At 41.8% G+C, this 22,275-nt stretch overlaps 1 non-coding gene across 1 annotated transcript; it reads right to left on the bottom strand.

Moving 5' to 3' along the window:
• Positions 1–14,032: 14,032 nt before the first annotated feature.
• Positions 14,033–14,105, bottom strand: trnat-ugu (transfer RNA threonine (anticodon UGU)). Its single transcript has one exon. It is a non-coding gene; the product is annotated as a tRNA-Thr (tRNA).
• Positions 14,106–22,275: the final 8,170 nt, after the last annotated feature.

Here is a 22,275-nt window from a genome sequence, read left to right as displayed (position 1 = left end):
AATTAAAAATTTATTTTAATGGACTTTAGTAGAGAACAATATGGTGGCCCTGCAAGGTCAAATGGACAGCAACTCAAGAAATCACCAGCAAGAAGAAAAAATGCTGCAGAAGGACACAAAACACGCGGGGAAAATGAACCGAATGCAAAGGATAAAGACGAACTCGACAACTGAAATTTAAAAATAAATCTTTTTCCTCCTCACAACACGATGAACTTCTTTTAAGTGTGTCCAAGTACAATTTGCATGTTTTGGCTTATGTGGTGCGTTTTTCCCATTTCCCTTGTGTTTTGTGCTTTTGCAGCAATTTTCTATTTGCTCGTCTTTTCTTAAGTTGCAGTCCATTTGACCAATTCCAAAGAAAAAGGGAAAATTATTGTAAAATTTCTTAAGCACCCTGTGATGATGTGTAATTCACTTTGCAAAAGTGGTCTTGAGCATACTTGCCAGCCTTGACACCTCAGAATTAGGGAGACATTCAAGGGGGGGGGGGGGGGGGGGGGGTTTGCGGTCAATGTGGGCCGGGTCCTCCGATAGATGGGAGGCCGGAAGTGAGCGACTGTGACGGTCTAGCCTTCGGAATTATGTCACGAGCTCGCTCAGTGGAGTGAAACTCAGCCGTCTGCTCCTCGCTATCTAAAATACAACAGGACGCTGGAGTAAACTCGACCGTCTCACAGTTTTCTGTTTGACGTTTATTCAGCTGTGTGAAAACTAGAACTTTAATCTCAGCCAAACGATTTACTCGGGAACAAATAAAACACTGGAAAAAGTTCAACAATAACATTTTTAAGTTATCTAAGTGACTTATATCACGTATACATAGACCGCGGGGGTTTGAAAACGATGTGCCGGGAGTTCGCTGTTCTCGCTGGCTCAGATGTTTGAAGTTTACACAGCTACATTCTCGCCTGAAAATATGCTAAAAGTTCATTTTGCGACCCAGAAAGAGAAATAAGAGCAATATTAAAACTAAGTAGCTGCTGCCATTGTTGGAAACTGGAATTGGCTGGGCCGCGCTATGAATTCTGGGATATGGTTTTTCATTTTTGTTGTCCAGGTGGAAAATCAGGAGAAATTCAGGATTCTCCCAGAAAAATCGGGAGGGTTGGCATGTATAGTCTTCAGTGAAATTTCTTCAGGATTTCTACACTACAATGGGAAAGTACAAGAGGAAAAAAAAGAGACCTCTACTCATGCTGGGCTATAGGAGGACAGCATGAGAACAGGAAACAAAAAAAACCCCTCCTCTGCACAGAAAGCACATAAATGTCCACAGTACAACATTATGGAGCACGTGACCAGCAACAGGGCTGGGTAGGAGGTGAGGAGTAATCCCAGGCAACACAGCAGCCATCCTGCCACCAGCGCAGGCCCAGACCCGCCTCGTGTTCCCAGGAGGCAACAAGCATCGAAGGCATATTATTTTGGAATTCCTTTTAAATACAATGTATTTCATTCATTTAAAAGAGCGTTTGGACTATATATGATTTATTTTTACAAGCATCCTGTTGTATTGTGACGAGAGCTGTAGGAGCGAGTGAACGTGGTCGTGATTGGTAGCAGGACTGAGACAAGTTGCGACAGTAAGAACGACAAATTTGTGCAGTTGTGTATGTATGAACTGCAGTATCTGCTCGACAGTCTTTGTCGATGTGCACGTTTTCAAACTGTCTGTGAGAAGCTGGGGAGATTTCTCTGTGCAAAATCCACCGAGCAGCTGCTCACTTTCGTTTTAGCTCAGGAGCCCACACCATCTTGGAGATGTCAGCTGATCACTCTGCATTTCTTCACACATAAATGATTCTGTACAGAAAACATTTCCTCCACTCTCTGGAAACATGAGACTACAGGGCCTATGGAAGCAGTATAAAAACAACGTCTGTAACGAGTCGAAGTTTGACATCAAAAAGACGTCCACAACAACCACACTGTGGCCTGTACACGGAGGTCGCATGGTGGACAACGGCAGACGTTCAGTAGTCACCTGGTGTTACAAAACATCCCCTTCAGTGGAGCGAAATCCGACGTCCAAAGAATGACAAATAAAAGAAGCCATCCTGACGGCACTTTTCAATGGGTTAACCCTGACTTATGAACTGTTCATGCATAAAATGCACCTAATTCAACTCAGTGTTGTGTCTGTGTAAGAACTTAGCAATGAACCAGTGTTAAATTGTGTCTTTAGGCACTTTGTCACTGCCATCTGTCGCAAAAACCCATCATTTGCTCCCATGAAAATGCCAAATATAACACAAATATATATATTTATATATAGAGAGATATTTATATATATTGACACATTTTAATATTAAAGTCTAGAGTACTACAAGTCCTTCTTCTCTGCAGAATTGTTTGTTGACCTGATAGTTCAGGTCATGCAGGTCTTGCAGCAGTGAAGCTCGCCTGAATCGGCATCTGTGTCAACGCCGGTCAAATGTTCTATTTTTGCAGTTCAATGTTAGCTTAGCAGGGTCTTTTTCCCCGTCTCACTTTACAGAAAGTGGTAAACCATGAGCCGAGGTAGATCTGGAAAAGAAATAAATAAATAAATAAATAAACGGTCCTGTTGAGAAAGAGCGTTAAAAATACTCCTCTGTCCTCCCTCGGCTGCAGTCAGATGGATATGTGGAGAGAGGAGACACAGGAAGAAGACAGAAGACCTGAAATAGCTGCCTGAAATAGCCTAAAGCAACCAGGGAAAGAGACCTGCCTCCGCCTTCTGCTAATTCCCCTCTGTCCTTGACTGTGTGTGTGTGTGTGTGTGTGTGTGTGTGTGTGTGTGTGTGTGGTCATGTGAGATTGTATAGAACTAGATGCATGCGTGTTTACTCTCTCCCATAATTTCTTATCCTTCCATTTCCTCGCTTCCTCCCAATTTGATTTAAATAAAAGCCACCCAGTTAAATTGAAGTGTCAGAATGAAAATCCAAAATGTGTTTAAGTGAAACAGGATTTTTATGAGTAAACATTTTGTCCCCGCACCCTCTCACTCATGTTTATTCATTTATGGCGCAGCTATGAAGTAATGTTTCGTTTTGGTTGCTTGCACTATTCATTAGCCAGCGTATTGCCCGAGGTGTAGCCACTTATAATAGTCGTGGAGCTGTGTTGGCAGCTATGATATTGACAGAAGCATATGGATTTCATTTCGTATTCATCTCGCCAACCCCGGAGAAAAAAGATCCGCGAGAGAGCGTGTCTTCATGGGGCGCTGAGACAAAATCATGTTTCCGTGAGAGAAAGTAAGTAAGAAGGAGGGGAAACAATGAGGTGGAGAGTGTGGAGGTGTGTGCGTCTGCGTCTTAGATCTCTATTCCATCCTATCTGTTTTGTGGGAAATTGTTTCAGAGACAGCACCATTTCTGGACGCTATCATCACTCAAGCTGCCCAAGGTCTCGGATGTGAGATGTTGCCATACATCAAGGTATTGTTGATCAATATTGATTGATCTGTGTAACTCCGGGGAATATCGGTGCCCATCTCTGCTTCTCACCCGACTCCGTTTATGTAATTAATATGGAAGACGAGTAGCAAGTCAGCCATAACTTTTTCACCTTGCAGAAAGCCCCAATAAATCACAAGCGGGGGACACGAGACGAAGCGAGCAGGCGGGTTGTTGTAGTCTTGCTCCGAGCTGCGTGAGAACAAGCTCACATTTTCCCAGATCATGTTTGGGTCACGTCAGTCTGTTCACCACACATTTTTCAAAGCAGGGAGGCCGGCTATGTTTCCATGTGAAGGAATGTGGTCAAGGTCCTGTTTGGTTTGAGGTTCTGGCGAGGATTTCGTCCGCTCGCCATTTGCCATCAGACAAATCAATTATAATCACAATTCTCTCAGTTACACAACTCTGTTTGACTTTGCTCATAACCCAACAACAACCAAACCTCGACCTTCCCCACACAATAGCGCTGAGGCTGCCAGTATGCTTTCATCAAAACTGCTTGTCAGATGATGTTGTGTGATGGTGGCAAAGTCAGCAGGGTTTGAACGTACACAACTGTTACACAGCTATTTTGTTTGTACACTTCCTACACACTATTTTACTCAAACTTGAGTGTTCTGGGGCCTGATCCACAGAAGCAATTTACAAACAAATTGTGCCAGCTTCCAATTCACGAGCGATGCCTCTTGCAGATTGTGGATTAATTCACGAGTTCCTCACTCAGCTCCTTTTGATCATTTAAAAGTGCCAAAGTTAACACGAGAGAAGGCGATCTCTGTAGCCAAAACCATTCTTTTCCACTCATCTTCGCCCTTAAAGGATGTTGTGCTGCTTATTGTATTATCATTAAGCACAGCTACGAGGCTTCATCTGTAACTCTTGTCACGGCTGAGCAGCCGGTGGGTTTGTGGAGCGGACCGGACACAGGAGAGACGAACTGAGGTTTAAACAAAAGCGGCTGATACAAAAAACCCAGAAAGACGAGACGAGGCGAAGTGAAACTAAAGTAAAACCTAAACTGAGACTGAACTAAATTATGAAAAACATGACGTGAGACATAACATGAAAACTTAACAGGAGCATGTAAAACCTTGAAAGTGAAGTAACTTTAACCTGACATGAGCATGAACCTGAACAGTTTAAAGCAAAACCTCTGAGAAGTAAACAGACAGAGACTTAAATACACAGCAGGGTGATGAGAGGAGTGGAAACACCCGGAAACACAGCTGACACGAATGAACCCGACGCCACAGGGGAAGTAAAACTAAACACACTGAACATGGAGACACCAGAACCTTCACAATAAAACAGGAAACATGGAGAGATGTAGACATGACAACACAAGCTGGACAACAGGATGTGGAACACACAGCCTGGGAACACAAGCAGAGACATGGGAACAGATAAGGGAGTAAAACAAAGACAAGACTTACACAGAAGACAGGAAAGACTCATAAATCAGACTAAAACAACTTCAGACAAACTAATATTAACACTACAACTTAACATTATCTCATAGTAAATCAAAAAATACAAAATAACTCAGCTACCCCCTTAACTAAGAATAACATACGAACCTTACATAATTTTAACATAAGAAATCAAAAATAGAGAATAAATAGAAAATAAACTGAAGACGCCCTGACATCTCACACGTTCATGGACAAACACGGTTTTGTTTCCTGCAAATAAAATCAAAATTCTTTTGATTTCTTCATAATATGCAAGAAGATGTTATTATCTTCAAGTGGACACGATATAAAACACTACATGTATCAAGCATGTACGAGTTTATTATGTTGTATCTCTCCATGCCTTTTACTCAGGTGCAATGAAACTTAAGCAGAGTTTGCTTTTTGTTTTGCAAGTGATGCAATCAGCTGGCAGAGCGTTTGTCCACGAGATGCGATCAGCATTATTTTACGTAAAAGCTGACTGAGCGGCTCACTCTAGATCCCCGACCTGACGAGGAAAAATTAAACACAGTTCAGCTTGTCGGGGCACCGGGCTCAAATGATGTCTCGTCTCCACGGTCCTCATTTATAAAGTGTCCTAAAACCCCAGCAGCGCGACAACCCAGACCATCCATTTCAGTCCAGCTAGCCAACAACGAACAGAGAAAGAGTCTGTCCTCGGTTTGTAACATAACGCTCGCTGCTGCCCCTGAAAAAACTTTGTTGTTTTAGTCATCTTATATTCTACTGAGTTATTTTCTGTCTGCAGTTTGTTAACAAAACCTAATGCAGCAGCATTTCGGTAACTAACCGAGCGAGGTCATATTCAATACTTGGACAAGATGGTGCTGCACATGTTCTAAAAGCGGTAACTTTAAATGCACATTTAAAAAAAATCTATTTAAAATCTTAAAGGAGGGGCAAGAGGTCTAAGCAGGGTGGCACACAGACCTCTGTAGTGACGCAGGTAAAAATCTAAATACCCACAAAATACGCTCATCATCATTATCGCTTCTAAAACAATTTTTTTTAGGTATAATGAGACAAAAATAAACAAATACAGAAAAAATAACTGAAAGTACTGTACAGGACTGATCTCACCTGTCACTTTTTAGGAGACCTGAAATTAAAATCTCGTAAAAGTGACGGCCATAACAGTCGGGGGGGGGGGGAGCAAGGCTCAATTAGTTAGTGTTGTGAAATCCTAAATGGCCACTCACTCAACTTTAATTCGTTAAGTCTGTTGCTGTACTTGTTTTGCTTTTTATTTCTCAAAAAGTCAACAAAGGACATGTCGCCATCCAACATAGGCTCAAGACCACATAATCATAAAAGCTTCATCTCACACATCCAGCCAAACCCTATAACAGCAGCTGTTTATTGACTAAAACTCATCAGAGCTTAAACGTGTTATTTTATAGCAGTTTTAAGCTGGTTGTTTAGCTTAAGTGAAGTTCTCGTAGCAGCTGCTGTATTTCATCTAAAGAGGTCAGTGACTTGGAACTAAATAGTTTTGGTGTAGAAGATACGTGACCGGTCACAGAAGTGTTATTTCAGGCTATATTTGACCAATATCCTGTTACGTCTTGGACTTCACTTATTGTTGAAGACTTTAGCAGAAAGCAAGCATTTTTTAAAACATCATGTATGTACATATGTCATGGACAAATACGGCTGAAAAGTTGCATTATGGGAAATGTAAGATGCGGGTTTTTAAAAGCTAGGCAGTCCTCCTGTGTGTGTGTGTGTGTGTGTGTGTGTGTGTGTGTGTGCTCCTGCTGAGCTAAAATATTCTCATTTCAAGCCTTAAAAGCAGAAACTCTGCTTTCCTAAAGTAGTAAAAAAAATCGAATGTTTCTTTTTTCTTCAGTCTTCGGTTTGTGAAGGTGATCTTTTATCAAGTTCACCCTGATGTCAGGAAAGTATTTAATAATTCAATTATTCTCCTGCAAATTTTATGCTGCCTAATGCAAAGTGTGGATATGCTAAGTATGAATGGATCCTGTCTGATATAATTCCAACAGCACCTGTTTAGCTGCTGAATCAGCCCAATGCCAGCAGTCATCGCTTCTCTAAGTACAGCTGCAAACCGTTCTGACTGAATCACGTACTGGTGGTCGATGTTAAGTCTGCATCTATTCATCTCTTTACTCAGTCTTAAGAACCTATTATGAAACAGTCAAATTGTGGAGACAGTAATCGTGTGTAAATAATACTTATGCTTCTGAAATCTGATACATTTCCTCATTATGGCTACTGTGTTAATAAAGTCTACTTGTATACATCAAAGACTGGGCTGAATGCACAATCTCATTTTTTAAAGGTAAACGTCAGGTTAGGTGTAAATGTTTGTCACATTTCTGGACGATGCCTGCTTGACATGTCTTTGACCGCCATGATGCAAATGTGACACGTAGTCCAAAGCAATAACATGCCTCCCATTTGCATTGCTGACATGCAAGCTTGTGGAAAAGATGTTGACTACAATAATAAATAATCCATGATTGCAGTTTACATCCACCCAGTAAAATATAAATGAACTCGGGCAAGTACTCCAAAGCTGCCGTTTCAAATCCTGCCGAATGTCTTCAAACGCATCGTGTTACATATTCAAATGTGTGGATTTTGTATGTTTGTTGTTGTAGCTCAGGACTACTTGATCAAGGATCTGAATTTTTTTTGCACTCAGTTGAAGCTCTGACCTCTTTTCTGTGTGGAAGTGAGAAAGGAACTGGCTCATGGATTCCTCCTTTGGGCTCTAAATTCACTATATTATTATTTCTTACTTTGCAATTTGCTTAAAAATCTCATGTAAATAGCACGTAAATCCGATTCATATTACATATCCAGTCATCCACCCATTCACACATTCACACACTGGTGATGGCAGCTACATTGTAGGCACAGCCACCCTGGGGCGCACTGACAGAGTGGCTGTGGCTACAATGTAGCTGCCATCACCAGTGTGTGAATGTGTGAATGGGTGGATGACTGGATATGTGAAGTGCTTTGGGGTCCTTAGGGACTAGTAAAGCGCTATATAAATACAGGCCATTTACCATTTTTTTTTTACAATGAATGTTCATGCAACCTTCTGCTGGTAAACCTTGAGGCCTTGAGGCCTGACTTGTAAGCAGTGCTGTGGACCAAGAGCAGCACTCGAATGTATCTGCTAGCAGAGCAGGACTTGAATCACACGGCCTGTTGTCTTTCACGTATTTGAAAAGATACCGTTTATTTCACTGGTGTAAATCAGAAGCTCCACAGGGCTCTGCTAAGCTATTTGATAGTGTTTCCATCTGATAAAACATGAGTCAGTGTGTGATAAAGACTAAGTACATCTCCCTCGTGACTTTCACTCTTATGTTGTAGCTCCAATGCCAGGTTCAGGTCTGTTTACTACTACAGTGGCAGAGCTAACCCAGGGGGTCAAATATGAACTTTAAAAATAGTTGCAGCTCCCACCTACTGGGACACCTCATCAGACCGGTACTTACATATAGTGCCTTGCATTTCTAACTGAGCACTTTTTCACTACAAGCCACATTCACCCTTTCATACAACAAAATCCACAGGAGGTAAGAAAGGAGGAGCCAGACATTTATAACCTTACTTGACACCTTCTGGTAGCATCCAGTGAGCTTCTTTGCCCCGGGCTTTGCCTCATGGGCTATATGCACATTACCCTCTACTGCCAGGGGTTGTTGGGGCCCTACGGCACATCGTGACATGTTGTTGTTCTCTGGCAGTTTTGAAAAACAAATATTTTTATGTCCAGTCTTTGTCTTCAGTTAAATAACTTTAGTTTTACGTCTTTTATGTATTCATTTACTGTCGCTCGGGGTTGTTTTGTGACTGTTTTCCTGACTGCCGGTGTCAGACAGGTAGCTCATGTATCTCGACACATGGTGTGGGTGTGGAAATATTAGCAAGCTTTCTGTGAGTAGGAAACACGATACCCTGGAAACAAGAACATCCACGGTGATCATTTTTTCCAGAAATCAATCTGAAAACCACTGAACTGCATCAACCGGTTAGCTAATCGTGCTTTGATATGGAGATCCTCTTGCTCGGTAGCTACCACAATAAACACACCATGATTTGCATGTATAGATTTTCTCCCAGCACTGTGACGGTCGTGTCTCATGTTCTTGTTCGGGGGAAGAAAGAAAAAGAAGACTATTCATAGCAGCCTCATGGTTTTCGTCTATCACAAAGCTCTAGGGAGGCTGTTCGCGGCATTTAGGCTTTGGGGAGTTGGAAAAAGGGTCTCAAGTGAGGATGATGCATTGGATGAAAAGCAAAAACAAAAAGTGGCCATGTGCTTCAAAAGACAAAGAGGTCATATACAGTTTATAATTAACAGCTACTTGACATTTGAAGATTTGAATCCAGCACTGCCACTTCATCCCTTACACCCACAGTCAGACACATCGAGGATTTATCTAATAACGCTTCCAATTTGTGATGAATTATTTGCTGTCACACGAGAGACAGTTGTGGGTGAGTCATCTAATTTTGAGTTGTAATATTTTTCCTCCCAACGGTTCTGATAAAAAATTGAAGCACCTATGTGAGATAATAAAGCCACAGTTGTTGTCTTCAGTGTGTGGCTACCTCCTAACTCAGTGTTCAGAACAATACCAAAAAAAAAAAAGACACGACAGGCAGCAAGTAAATAAATAAATATCATCCAAGAATAAGTAAATCAACTTTAAGGTGTTTGCCAGGAATCAATGCAGCACCCACTCGTCCCCTCATGAACCAACGAGCTTGTTGATGTGCAGTTCCTCGTGTCCTGCAGCCACCATGGTGCATCTGAAACACCCATTTGCATTTATGGATTTTCTGTGAGTGCCCTGTATCTGTGTGTGTCATGCTCTAACTTGGGGAAAATGGAATCTCTATTCATAGTCTTTATCCATTTCATCTCCACCTCGGTCTTGTCTGAGGGCCTTCGGAGTCGGTCTCCCTCACGCCGAAATGACTCCTATGTGCAGGCATCTCTCAGGGCGCTTTAAACGTGACTTTAAACGCTGCGATTTAATTTCATTTAGCGCTTTACGTTCATACTTAAAGGGTTAAACTGAGGAGATTTGCAGTAAATTGAAAGTGGGCCTAGATGTGAATAATATGCAAATAATATTATGCAAAATTATTATCAAGCCGCAGATGAAATGATTACAATATTTTGAATGAATTCTGCTGTTTACCTCAACACTTCCATTAACTCTGGTAGAATAAATTATATCTGGTGATATAGAGGTGATGTTAGTTAAACACAGATAAATCCTTGAAGCCTTAACGCCTTTACACAAATCAAAGTATGAATAGTTGAAAATACTTTTTGGACTCAGCTACTGTATTGTTAACGCAGACATTCACACTGAAGGCGTCATTATGCAGGATGAATTTATGGCTTTCATTTCAAAAAGTTAAAGTTCTGAGCACTTAGCTCACATAAATACTGAATAAATGTAAGAGAGTGGAAACTGTAGATAAGGACAAAAACAGTATGGTTTCACTCAAGAGCTTGGGACTGAAATTACGACGTTTGACCAAAACATAACTACTGACAGACGTTTACCTCACTGGCACAAAATACAAGACAGCTCTGATCATACAGAGACTTTTCCTGACTTCTGTGAACTTTGTGAACTGAGCTTTTTCTCTCGTAAAAGCAAAATATGAAAACACTCAACACTCAAAAAAGCCTCAGGCTATTAGAAGTAATCTTTAGCAATTATCATTTATCTGATTGTAATGTTACATCTAAACTTTGTATGGAAGCAGGATCTCAGTAAAGGCTCCCGCCCCTGACTGCCACCCAACCCACAACAACAAACCCGTGCAGCCCCTCCAGCATGGGATGGGCCCAACAGGAGGCTCAGTCAGCCCATGGGACTGGGCTGGGGCTCCAGGCCTGGCTCCAGAGTGGGACCCTGATAATCCTTTCCTCGGCAGGGTGAACTTGTCCTTTGTCTACATAAGTGTACACAATGCTGCCCTTTGACCCGAACAGTGGAAAAAGTGGATAGACTGATGGAAGGAAAATCAATGAGAGTGACCAGAAGTGCTTTTGTAGACCAATAATTTATTTTTTCTATGGCAACAAAGCATGTGTACATAAGCCTTTAGACACTGATATAATACCAAATCATAAAGCACACATCTTGGCAGGTACTGGCACTTGTTTAACGACGGACTTGTTACTGATGGCAACATTTTCATTCTACTTTCTCTCTTACAGAACAACAGTATTAGCTACCCTTGATGGATAACAGCACTCTTATTAAACATGCAATTTTCCCAGTTATTAGCAGAGGGCAAAACATGTAGGTGCTATGTAACACGTGGTTATCACTTGATGAAGTAACTTGCCTAACATCAAACTTTAGCCAGTTTACAAGGACTTTGCAGCTAGCTAGAAGTGGACGTTTCATGCCTACCTGTGGCGATGACACCTTGAATGAAACCTTCAAACCAGGAGTTTGTGTTTATTCCATGTGGTTAGTGAAGTGCGTCACATGCTCACAGGCTTGGTTCCACTTTATCAAGACAAAATAATTATATAAGGTTAAGTAGTCTACTTTTTATCTTACCTGATCCACACTAGGTGTAATTAAATTTTTCATATGTAATCCAAATCCAACTCTTCCGACTACTCGTCTACAGAAAACAAACAAAAAACACCTAATACAACATTTATATACATGCTTACACCGACACCACATGTGCAGTTTTCAAACCAGCACTTACTTTGTGTCATATTTTGAGCCCCGAGCTTCTGCTACTGTTCCAGTAGCTTTCAAGAGTGAAAAACAAAAATTGCCTGATTATTGAGTAAACAGCATGCGAGTTTACTCGAAACAGTTTTTAGGTCAGAAACATAGTGTTTAGAGCGCTCATGAAGGCAGGGACACACGGCCCACCTTCATCCCGAATTTGTAGCTTTAAGACTGTTTTCAGAAATGGGGAAAAACGAGTTGAATTTTTCTCTTTCATGTCTCATACACTGCTCCAGCTACAATTCTGAGGCAAATAGGAAGACTTCCCAAAGTGTCGTGTGAAAATATAGGACAGGTGTGTCTGTGCATGTCCGACTGAAAGAATCACCAGTTTGATGGACGCGAGCTACGTGAACAGATGTGCTTTTTAACATGGAAGAACAAAAAAGCCATTTGCTGCTTGATGTAGGCCTATTGATGCATCACACGAGGTTTGATTTTGGCATGTGTGCACATTTGAAAAGTGTGGAAGAAGCTGTAATTTCATGCAATTATTCAGCACATGTGAGAGTCACTTGGCAGCATTAGGAAATGTGGAAGAAAGTGTCCTCAACCAAATTGGTGTCAAGGTATTAATTTGACTCTGCAGCACACTTTTACTCTGAAGTGCATTTGTGACGAATTGCAAAGTGCAGCATTTGGAATCCATCAATAATTTGCTACTATGGGTGCTTTTCTCTTTTGGGTTTGAAACCCTGCTCACATAAGGAAACTTGTCTATAAAGAGTGTGTGCAAGTGTTATAAAGTGGGGATGGGGTAGTTCTTGTCAATGCAAATCACTCCCCGCCTGCCATCTAGCTCCAGCTGGCGTGATGCTCTGGCATATTGGCAAGTGAGGCGGGCGGGTCGATAAGGATTTTAACCGCATCTTAAAATGGGTAATGGTGGCCTTTATGTGTGTCATTGTCACTTACCCAAAAGTCACGGCTCCTAAGCGCCACCATCCATCACCTGCCTGCCTGCCACATGCCTCTTTCTGCCTAACTGATTCACTTAAGCTCTGTTTGTTTGTTTGCTCTCAAAGTCACTTTCATTTATGATCGAGCTGGGCATGGGTTACGATTGCTCGCAGTGCTTTACGGCACAGAAATAGACAGACAGGGGCGGGTAACTTGCTCCGAAATTGCTCACCCGCGCTAAAGCCTGTCACATTGGATATTACGCTTGTATGAAACTATTTTTGTACCCTTTCTTCCCAACAAAAAGGTGAAAAAAAACGATGTTGTCTCTGAAGCTAGCTTGCTTCAGTCTGACTCTTAAGCCTGCAGTGAATCTAAGGTAGCATGAAAGGCTTCAGCTGGAATGCTTTTATAAATAAAACAACTTTAACATGAACAACTCAGCTAAGGGAAATAAGATCTAAGAGTGATTCACAGTCACTCACTTTACTTCTCAGGGCAGTTTTTCCCCTTCTTACTTTCTTTCTTTTTTTTAAACCACAGACATTTAAGCATATTTTAATGATCTGTGCCGTGGAAGAACAAGGAGTCGAGTCTAAGCTAACACTGTAAGGATTGGGCTTTTGAAATGAATTCATGCTGTTGGTCCTTGATTAAAAAAATATGTTGCTGTTCGGGTACTTTGCCTTCTAGGTGAGACCCAGCATGCATTGTCAGTGCCAAGTGGCTGCCCTTGAAATACTGCAGAGTGTGCTTCACCTGTTCAACAAAAGTTGCAAATATATGTTTTCACTGCATAATAGCTACAGGCTTTGGGAATGGGGATGATAACAACAAAAAATCTGATTTTAATTGACTCTTGTTACACTGTAACACATTTCCACACAGAATTTATGGCTACATCTATAACAAGTGTAAGGACTCTTTTACTTGTGTGTCGGCTTCGAGACTATTGGACAATCAGTTGCCATAAACTTGGCAGCGGTGCCAAGATGGGATCACAAAACGTTAAAGTCCTCCTGGGTTTGTTCCATCCATTCGTTTTCTTCCACTTATCCAATTCCCAGCTGCCTTTAGGCTAGCGTGCACGCTGGACTAGTGCAGTCGCAGGGCCAAAACACAGAGGCAGGCGACCATTCACTGATTAGCTGGACATTTATGAAATTTGCAAAATGTTTACATGTATGTAAAAGAAGTTGGCACGGTGTATTCTAAGGGATGCATGCACGCTGGGTCCAAAATGCTCCATTTTTCCCATAACGGCGAGACTTGACGTCGCCTGCACGATTAATGAGGGATTTTGAGACCTCTGCATAGATCAATAAAGAAGTGGTTTGCCATCAATCAGGAAAGTCTCGGCATTTCTCCAAGAGCATGGTGAGTAGACACTTCATTTTTTAGCACATCAGAATGAAATTGTGCTAATAAGGTAACACAGGTAAGGCCCCAGTGAGGATCGAACTCACGACCCCTGGTTTACAAGACCAGTGCTCTAACCGCTGAGCTATGGAGCCTACACTCTGATGATGAGGTGGACCAAAGACCTCTGTGAGGACCAATATGCACAGGTAAAAGCTGCATGAGCAGAGACCACCGACGTCTGATGCACATCCAGTCACTGTGTTCTATAGTCAAAGCTGAAATATGACAGAAACCGCTCAGTTTCAGAAAAGAGCTTCACGGGTTCCTCGTGGCAGGCGGAGTTGGAGGATATCCAACAGTGAACAGCAGCTTGACATTTCCAACACTTCAATTTGTCATTTTTAACCTCAGATTTGACATTTGTCAAAATAAAAAATATATGAAATGTGAATTTGCACCATTAACTGAAATGTTCTTACAATAAACCTTTAAATATTTTTCAGTTACATTTAGATAATTTCTGCCTTTTTTGTGTGTTTTGTAAAGTATTTAGTATTTTGTAATGTTGTTGAGTACTACTATCATCATTGTTATTATAATTACTATCAATATAAAATGTATAACAGTCACAAATGGTAATTAAACAGCCAGCAAAAGCCTTATAGCTCATTATTAGCCTAGCCATCGTCCTGTCACATAGACATGTAGCATTAGCAGGCTAGCAGCAAGTGCTGGATCCTAAGACTTCTTGTTTCACTGTGACGAGGCAGCTGGTAAATGCAAAAAACCCAAATAAATAAAAATGCAGGGCTACAAAGCGATATATTAAATACTGCTGTAGATACAAAAGAGGCGCCTGCTTTCCCTTTCAGTTATACTCAGAGAATATAAAAGAGACAAATTGTTAAAACGTTCCAGTAAAAACTTTACATGTTAGCTGTGCGCAGGATTCAGTGTCCTACATATGTGCAGGATATTCACTACAGTGACTACGGCTCACTGAAGTACTTGGTTGTGTACTTCTGTACTGCCACGTATACAGTGACCCGTGCATTATATAAACTACAGTAAAAATATCCACAAGTTGCTTTGCAAATCTTCACGGTTGGATTAACGAGGTGTCACTCTGTGATTCCTGATGGAGAGAGAAGAGAGCAGCCTGTTGGAGGGTGATGGATGCTCACCACAGCAACCCCACTGAGGAGCTGTAACCAAACCACGGTGGAAAAAACACATTTTAATGCTACTATTAATGCCACCATCACGAGAAAATAAAAGAGTGTAGCTCACACAGGAGTTAAACTGATGTATATGATTTTGGGCCTCATAAACAGGCTTTAGCCAGGCCTTGCTATTAAATGTGTTACACCAGTCTGGCTCGTGACTCACTGTCGTTATTCTTACTGGATATCATAAAAAGTCTTGAAGTAAAGCATTATTCAGAGGTCAAACACATGTTGGGCAGCTGTGCAAATGTGTGTCATTCAGGACAGAAAGGCTCCATTACAAAAAGTTAGCATGAAATATACTTCATTAGAGCTTCATTCCCAGTGTACCAGAAGGAAGTTGGCAGAGCTGTTTCATCTTCATGTATATTTACAAAGCTTTGGCAAGCTTCCCACTCATTTTAGTGGCTAGCTGGCAAATATGTTGAGTTGCCCTGAGCAACTGTGAGAAGCTCAAGAGAATGGATGGCAGACTTTAGTCGGGGAAGAAATGCTCGTTAAGCCAAACTATGTTGTCATGGTTAATTAAATACCCACTCATTTTTGAAGTTTGTTTTTGCTTGCGGTTCGACCCTTCCTGTCATGAAGACGCCACAGCGGTGAGAGCCGGACCGGGGTCATCGCTGCCATTCTCTTCACTCTGACTGATGTATTTGATTAACTGGCATTACCTTCAGACTTTCTCAGGTCAGTGGTAAACCTCGGAGGGGTGGGGTCGAACAAACAAAGGTTCTGGCTTTCATCTCTTGTCCCAATATTGTGATGGAAAGCTTAAAGGCTCGCTTTGAATAAGCGCGTGTGAGGCAGAGCAAAAACAGATCCAAACCACCTGGTGATTTTCAGGATATTAACAGCCTGGCAAACACAATGTCTAATTCGATTGTTTCTGAGTCAGTGTGAAGTGCGAGGAAAAGGAAAACAAGAGAAAAGCACTTGAATGGTGGAGGACGACGCAGTCACCTCGCGTCCAGCCTGCTGGAGGAAAGAACTTCACGAGTATTTTGTTTTCATCTAAGGCAGAGCACTGTCATAGTCACTTGGTAGACGCGCGTGCATGTGCGTGCGTTCTTCAGCTAGGATTTCAATGTGTGTGTGCGTGACGACGTGCTTGTTACAAGGCACTCTCATTTACATATAGAGCACCGGGCCCTCAGGAGCTAAGTGGACTTTAACAGTGAGATAGCTTTGCTATTTATTGCTTTTCATGCTGCAGTGAATACCTGAGAGCCGCAACTTCTCAAACGTGGCAGTGAAATCCATGCACAAATGACCAACAGCCATCACTGTTCTCCAGTAAGTGCCTCTGCACTCTGAAAAAGACAGCAAGGAAGCTGTTAGACATACAGTTCACCAATATCTATAAGCTGCATCCCCGCTACCACCCGAGCCACGGGATGAGTCACTCCATGCGACGTGGAAATAGCAAACAGCAAAGTTTGCCCTCCAAACTTTTTCACTCAGACTTAATAAAAATTTGAAAATCTGACAATCTGAGTTGATTTTTATTCCCACAAACCACTGATGAAGCAGCCCACCCACACAATAAAATAACGTCAAATTGTCAGCCTGTCAACAAAAAAAAAAGTCCGTTTGCATTTTGAGAGAATGATGATGCAATCCATCAATGTCAGGCTAATCTGAATTGGAAATTATATTACAAACCCCCAGAATAAACTTGTGTTTTTGTCCAGTCCAGTCAGCACCATGGAAGATTTATAGCTATGTTATTATTCTCAACATAATCTTAGTTCTGCTGTGTGATTTACCGGTGATTTATAGTCATTCCATTTACTTGTAAACCATGGCAGGAACTGGCAGAAAAGGACAGCCTAATATGCTAACAGCCGCTGTACTGCTGATATGAAAATACAGCTGGGCGAGGAAGCTTTGAGCTACGCAAGGACGTCATCTTTCTCTGCAGCTGCACGCCTGTCATCAGCCCCCAGCCTGGCAACCCCGATTGCATCAAAACATTGAAATCGTTGCTTAGAAAACCATGATGATACTCCTGTCCTAATCACCTCTCTAATGTCATCATTATTCATATAATCAACATCATAATTAGTCAGCCTTCCTTGACACCAATTTTAAGACTCTTGAGCTGAGGGCGATAGCATTGCTACTGTTGCAAGTGCCACCAATAGCATAGTTAGGATGTTAGCATTCTAGTGGTGGTCGAAACTTTAGAAGTACAGCTCAGACTAACTTTTTAAGAACAGGAAGTCATTTTCAAAAATGGTTTTGAAACAGACTTGGACGATCAGAAGTAAGAATAAGCTGCTGGCATTCAAAATGAAGTCAACCAGAATATGCAAATTAGTGACATTTGGAGCTGAGAAGCTGTGCATGTGTGTATTCTACAATAGTACACACAACTGAGCATTACAAACATACCTGCTAACATTAATCATGCACAGCTGTGCACATAACTGCATACAGCTTCGTTATATATAAGGCTGTTTTCTGTTATAGCATTCTTTTGCTATTTTCTTGCTAGCAGAACAAATATAGAACAAATATACCTACACCATGTTCAGAGAGCTGTTCACTAACTTGGAAATGAGCCGTGCTCAGTGATGCGCCGCTAGCTATAAAATGCACTATTTAAGTTCTCTATATATAACAGATAAGCATTCGACTTCTCTTCTATTCCTAATGTATTTGCATCTTGCTGTTCACTCCAGTTTCTTTACCGTGATCCTATACACAGTATAAAAGATGGCTTTAGCTATCATGATCGAGATGAGCATTTCATTTCCAAAAAACTGACCTAACAAGGAGCAAGAAAGTGTGCACTTATTGGCCAAAACAGGCTTTTTTCTGATATTAGCCAAACTACTGAACTAAGGCCATAAACAGAGCTCACAACAGACGCCCTCTTATTGCAGACTTCTATAGCAGCGGTCCCAACCCCTGGGCCATGGACCGGTACAGGTCCGTGAGTTGTTTGGTACCAGGCTGCGAGAGTTGAGGCTCGGGTGTGAAATTCATGTTTTTTATCATTATTTATTTATTTATTTTATTGTTAACTGGGTTTCCCTGGGTCTTTTCCTGTGTGTTATGAATAAATCTTCTTTTTTTGGTACCGGTACCTGTTTTATTTTGTTGTATTTATCCGCAACACCTTAAACCTTCCTCTTTTTAATGTACACATTATACTGTAGTTTTCATGGCCTCCATATATTTCTCAGTCGTATTTATACCTATAGTGTCTATGAGCCCTTTAGTAGTCCAGAGCTTTGTGCAAAAGGCAAAGAAGTGAAGACATCATTGCTTTCATCACAGCAGATTGATGGAAAGGACCCTGGAACCCAGAGCTGTATTGTAAAAAGTCTTGAAGGTCCCTCTTCTTATTAAGGCTGAGCTCTGGAGAAGCATGGTGGCCATTGACTGAGGTGGAGTCACTCAACCAAATTAGCCTTTAGCCTTGGAAGAATTCACCCTGTACCTTTGACTAGTTATTGCTTCCTTCTTTACAGATCATACATCTATGCTATTGATTGGCCTTGCCTGCTCCACAGCTCTAATTGTTGTCCGGGCCTTGCATTTCACAGACAGTAATAGGTTACACAGAAGAATAAAGATGCAGTCGCTGGATATTGATCACGAGGAATCCACACCTCTGGCGAAATTAATGAGACAATGCATATGGATCGATGCTGCCCCCCCTCACCGCCACCACCCCTTGGCAAAAGCTTCTTTTTTTCCACTTCTTCTTCCTCTGAGCCGGCGCCTGCACTCCAAGGAAAAGTGCTGATTTGAGCTCATCTTTTCCAAAGCATCTCATTAAAGTTCATCATGGAGTATCAATGGCAAAACAGCCAGGAATCTCATTATGGATTGTGCGGGGGTGGTGCAGCTGGGGGACCAGGAGGCGTGGGCACGACTCAGTTGTTTAAGTGTAACTGAGACGGCTGGTTTGGTTGTTGTGCTGTAAATGATTGGGCTGCGTTTGTGCGTCAGCAAATATGACTTTCCAATACGGGAGGACGGACTCGGACCGCATCCTGTCCTCGTTCAGAAGGAGCGCACGAGTTTGTTGTTGTTGAGGACTGCAGAAGATTAATGGACCAGTATGTTCACTGTGTATACTGTGGCTATCGCAGCCTTTTAACCCACAGAAACTCATCCCATTTGTTAAAACACGAGCGCAACCCACAAGGATGTTACAGCACACGAAAATCAATTCTCGATTCCCATAATTAGCACGCCTGAGAGACATATTGGAACAATATGAGAGTGTGGTTTTGCAGTGTGTGCCTGAGAGACTGTGCAGCTCTGTGTGGGGAGATAATTATGACGGGGATTCTTAGAAGCTACAGGGCAGCAAAGTACTCACACATGTAATTACTCACACTCGATGCAGTGCCCTCCTGTGGTGGGACCCGGCGCATGGGTTTCGGGTGTCAAGGATCCCGCTGCCTGTTTTCTCTCTGCGTGCTTACCAACAGAAAGGAATCGTTTCATCACTTTCTACTTTAATCTGACACGGACACACACGCCTCCACAGATACACACACAGAAGCTGAACGTTTTGGTTGTCAACTCTATGCTTTTCCAACCCTGGAGAGCACAGGGTCTCTTAATAGAGAGGTGAGAGAGGGCCAACTTTCCACAGCAGCTAATTAAGGAGCAGAAAATAGCATTAAAAAAAGTGCTTAAAGTTTGTGTCCATGAGCACAGGCTGAAAGAGATGTTTAGGTTTGGGTTACAGCATAAAAATATAAATATGCTAATTCAGTATTACTTATACTGCTGGAGGTGCTTTCAAAAGGTTTTCAGAACCTCCACAGTCACACACACACACACACACACACACACACACACACACACACACACACACACACACACACACACACACACACACACACACACACACACACACACAGAACACTCTTCTCGAGTCTAGTCTGAGTGTCCTATCATCCAACAGTGTGAGAAAAAAGAGGGCTAAAATTGGGTTGTATTCTCTTTGCTAGAGCACTCTGGTGATTCAGGTGTGGTCTCCTTTTTCCAATTAGATCCTACAACACACTTCATGCTCTTCTGAGCAGGAGCAACTGCATAGCTAGACCCCAGGTACATGCCCAGGTACGTATAGATCCATTGTGCCCCACTTAAATCTCAAGTTGAGGTTTTAACAAGCTGCTGCATTCGGGAGTGGAGTCGTTTAGATTGACAGACGGAGGGGAAAGCTTTTCTAATGCACAACGTCAAATCAGTGCAGTTTGATCCAACATACAAGCTGATCTTACAGCGCAGCACTCAGTGGGTCAGCACTCTGCGTATATCAATGTATGATAACACAACCTGACTGTCAGCTTAATGCTCAAAGTCAAAGTCAAACTTTACGGCAGTGTGTTTTTGGCTTTCACATGATGTATTTATGACACTTTATTTTAAGAAGTTGACCCAAGTCAAGCTTTTTAAAATTCATTTGTTATGACATGGAGATGAATGCAAATGTGCATAAAACTCAAGCACAAGTTTAAAATGTGTGCTGGAATAGATCCATGCATCCATCCAGGATATCCAGGTGGGCAAACCCCGAAACACGTTGTAATACCAACAGACAGACAACTATTCATATTCACTCCCACCTGGGTGGTAGATTCAAACCCAGGATCAGTGCTAACCACTGTGCCAACATGCTATCATTATGCTGAAACCTACATTTTAATAAAATAGATTTATCTAGGCCAGTTATGTCAAACTCCTTTTACATCGAGAGCCACACAAACTCTGATATCTGTCAGATAACGACACATTGAATCACTGCAATATCTTAATGTGAGATAAAGAAACACAGTTTTAACAGTTTCTCTCAGTTTATTACATGATACATGCTGCTGGAGTAAATGAGAAGAAATCTGTCAGCACGACTTAAACTGTAAATATAAAAATATAATAAACATTCTCGCATGAACATCCTCTAATTATAAAACAGAAACTCTTCTTAATTCATAGAAAATATCCAGTTTTTTTCATAAACTGTGGAACCATTCGATATAAAAAACGAACGGGCAGACGAAAAAAAAAAACAGTAGAAATTGAAAAATTAAGAACTTTTTTTCACAACAGGCCAAAGGCCAGAAACAAAACTGAACCCAAGTGCAGCACAGAGGCAGCAAAAGACTTTTACAAGGTTTATTTGGCTAAATGCAAACCACGAGGGGACGCGGCGACTCGAGGGTGGAAACGGAGACTAGGGAGTTGAACTGGAGTGTAGCAGGTAATATTTGGTGGTAGCAAGAGGAGAGAGGACAGAGAGGGGTTAGCGTGGTGTCGGCAATCAGCCCCGAGCAGAAACGGGAGCTGGAAGCATGTAAATATAATAATAACCACTGCAGCTAAACAGAGAGCCTGACGAGCCCAGCTGTAAGTAAGCTGTTAAAACTCGGCTGTACTCTGTGTTCCTGTTTTCTATTGGAGCAGCCTTTCAACGCCTCTCTGTCTCTCGCTGCAAAGTTGACCCAGACAACAAAGTAAAGCTAGTTTTCAGCTACGAGCCCGACACGAACCCGACGTATCAGCCAGAGGTCCCTTTACTACGGTTCGGAGCCGCGGACCTGTTTCATATACGAGATCGCTGCAAAAAAGTGCAGCCTTACCTAATGTCCACCTACTGTTACTCATTTATATTAAGGTTTAAAACTCTAGGTTGTATCGGTATGGAGAGTAACCTTCAGTAATAGTAATAAATCACATTCATGTAGTTGTAAAAAGCTTGATAATATATCAAGTAATCCAAAGTATTCAGAATACGTTACCCTCATTGAGTAACGTAACAGAATACTTTACAAAATACATTTTGGGGCATGTAATCTGTAATCTGTAGTGGGATACATTTTAAAAGTAACCTTTGCAACACTGCAGACAAAATTTGCAGATCTGAGTTTCTGGACATTTCTTTCCACTTTTAGTTCATTTTGCTGTTCTTTAGGAATATTACGGTCTAAGAACAGCAAATAGCAATCGCCACATCATAAACCCCCTGATAGGTGAGCTGCACCAGTCATCTCTTTATATTGCAAAGCACTGCTGGGAAACCACGAGTGATGATATTTATGTGGTTATGGCTTCACCATGTGCCAAC

This window comes from Astatotilapia calliptera, chromosome 15 (assembly GCF_900246225.1).
Source record: "Astatotilapia calliptera chromosome 15, fAstCal1.2, whole genome shotgun sequence".
NCBI classification, from domain to species: Eukaryota; Metazoa; Chordata; class Actinopteri; order Cichliformes; family Cichlidae; genus Astatotilapia; species Astatotilapia calliptera.
Note: the sequence above shows the minus strand (reverse complement) of the source record. Positions and strands in the feature narration are given on the sequence as shown.